Source organism: Scylla paramamosain, chromosome 47, assembly GCF_035594125.1.
Source record: "Scylla paramamosain isolate STU-SP2022 chromosome 47, ASM3559412v1, whole genome shotgun sequence".
Taxonomy (NCBI): Eukaryota; Metazoa; Arthropoda; class Malacostraca; order Decapoda; family Portunidae; genus Scylla; species Scylla paramamosain.
In genome coordinates, this window is record NC_087197.1 from 5,842,865 (window position 1) to 5,845,351 (window position 2,487).

Consider the following 2,487-nt stretch of genomic DNA (forward strand, 5'->3'; position numbering starts at 1 on the left):
CCAAGTGTGGCTTTTACTGAACACCACTGGAACGATTGAGACTGCTGGCTGCCAATGCATAGGGTAAGTACAATGGACACTACATATGATGTATTTATGAACACAGTAGCTTTCAATTAATGTAGTAATAATGTAGGCCGATATGATTCTCTAGGAAAATCTTACTTGGAAAAATTAATCTCTTAGATATCATATGAAACAACTGGTAAAGATTTGTTATATTAATGTGCCATAAAGTATCCCATTGCATACCTTAAGAAACATTACTAGTTTTTCACATATCTCTTCTACAAACTTTCCCTTCAATAACCATGGAAACCTAACCAAACCTTCTTCTTGTAACCTGTTTCGCTTTAGATCGCTTTGTAGGTTGTCCTCTTCTTTCTTCCGTCACTCCCTGGTCTGCATAATGTTGCCTTTTTTCCCAAACCTGTGTAAGGAATCTTTTCATGTGTTTAACAAGTACATCTGCTTCTTTTCTAACTCCCAGTCTGCGCGGTGATCCTAATGATAGCACGGAGGAAACTCGTGGACATCGAGGAAGCAACACAAGAGGACGAAAGCCTGGGCGTTCTGTTTCAGGAACCTGATGTTAAAGCCTATAAGCTGAAGTGTGCGAGTGATGAAAGTATTATAGGCCAGGTGGAGCCCAACCTTGAAGAGAAGAGTAAATTGATAAAAGCTCCGGAAAGTGATGAAAACCTGAAGCCTGTTTGGAATGAGGCTAAAAGGCAGGGTGACCTTGGTGATGAGTATGTGGGAACAGCCCGAACATCCGATCACTGGATGCTGGAAACGTATATTGTGGTGCCTCAGGTGTATAGGAAAAAAAAATGTAAATGGCAAATGAAGGAAATCTGGCAGAACACCTTGGAGTCAGAAAAAAAAAAACCCTAGGAAAAATTCTGTCACTTTTACTGTCCTAAAGTGAGAAGTGATGTGAATGAGTTTTGTAATACTTGTGGCTTATGTCAGAAGGTGGGCAAGTCGAACCAGGTGATTCGTCCTGGCGCCCTTTACCTTATCCCTGTGGCTGAGAAGCCTTTCAGTAAAGTTATGATAGACTGTGTAGGTCTTTTGCCAAGGACCAGGAGGGGAAACCAATATTTGCTGACTATTATGTGTATGTCATAAAGGTTTCCTGAGGCCATTCCCCTCAGGAGTATAAACTCAAAAAATATTGTGAGAGAGTTGGTGAAATTTTTCTCATGGGTGGGAATTCCTAAGGTGTTGCAGTCAGGCCAGGGAAGTAATTTCACTTCTCGCATATTCAAGGAAATTCTAAGGGGTCTGAGAATTGAACAGAAAATATTGAGTGCTTATCATCCCCAGTCTCAGAGTTGTGTAGAAAGATTTCATCAGACTCTGATAAACACTCTCAGGATGCATTGTGAAGAGATGAGTGTTGAATGGGATGAGGCGTTGCCACTAGCTTTGTTTCCATTGAGGGACAGTGTGCAAGAGTTAACAGGTTTCAGCCCATTTGAATTAGTGTATGGGCATGAGGTCCTTTGAGGATGGTGAAAGAAAAGTGGTTAGGGGCTAAGGAGCCTCCTAATGTGGTGAAGTATGTGTCATATTTCAAGGACAGATTAATGAGAACTAGGGAAATTGCGCAACAGCATTTAAAAGGTAATCAGAGTGAGATGAAAGGCTGGTAAGACAGGAAGGCAAGGGCCAGATCTTTCCAGCCTGGGAACAAGGTCTTAGTTCTTTTCCCATTACAGGGTAACCCTTTCAAAGCCAGGTTCAGTGGGCCTTGGAAGATTGAGAGAAAAGTGAGTGATGTGAATTATGTTGCAAAAACTCCAGGGAGGAAGAAATAGAACCAGTTGTGTCACATAAATATGTTGAAGCCTTTCCACGATAGGAAAGGAGAAAAGGAAAGTGAAGCAGAAAAAGGAGTAAAAACCGTCAATGTCGTGAATGTAACTACTGAGGTGGAAGAAGTGGTCTAAAATGAAACTTTGTAGGTGTGAGGGAATGGTACTGGAGAATTCAACCTTGTTAGAGAATTTGAACGATAAACTGGGAAACATGGAATTAGAATAGAAGGAAAAGATTATGGAGATTATTGAAAAATTTAGTTCTTTATTCCATGATGCACCTAGAAAAACAAACATGTTGGTGTATGATGTAGATGTTGGGGAGGCTGAACCCATCAAACAACATCCTTACAGAGTTAACCCCCGGAGAGAAAGGAAGTGGAGTATATGCTGGAGCATGACTTGATTGAACTCAGTGAAAGACCATGGAGCTCACCATGTGTATTAGTGCTGAAACCTGGTGAAGAGAGTTTCTGTTTTTGTAAGGGTTATAGGAAGGTTAACATGGTAACAAAACCTGATGCTTAGCCTATCCCTAGAGTTGATGATTATATAGATCATGTGTGTAATGGACACTTCATAACAAAAATTGACTTGTTGAAAGGGTACTGGCAAGTAGGACTTACTGAAAGGGCAAAAGCCATATCAGCTTTTGTCACCG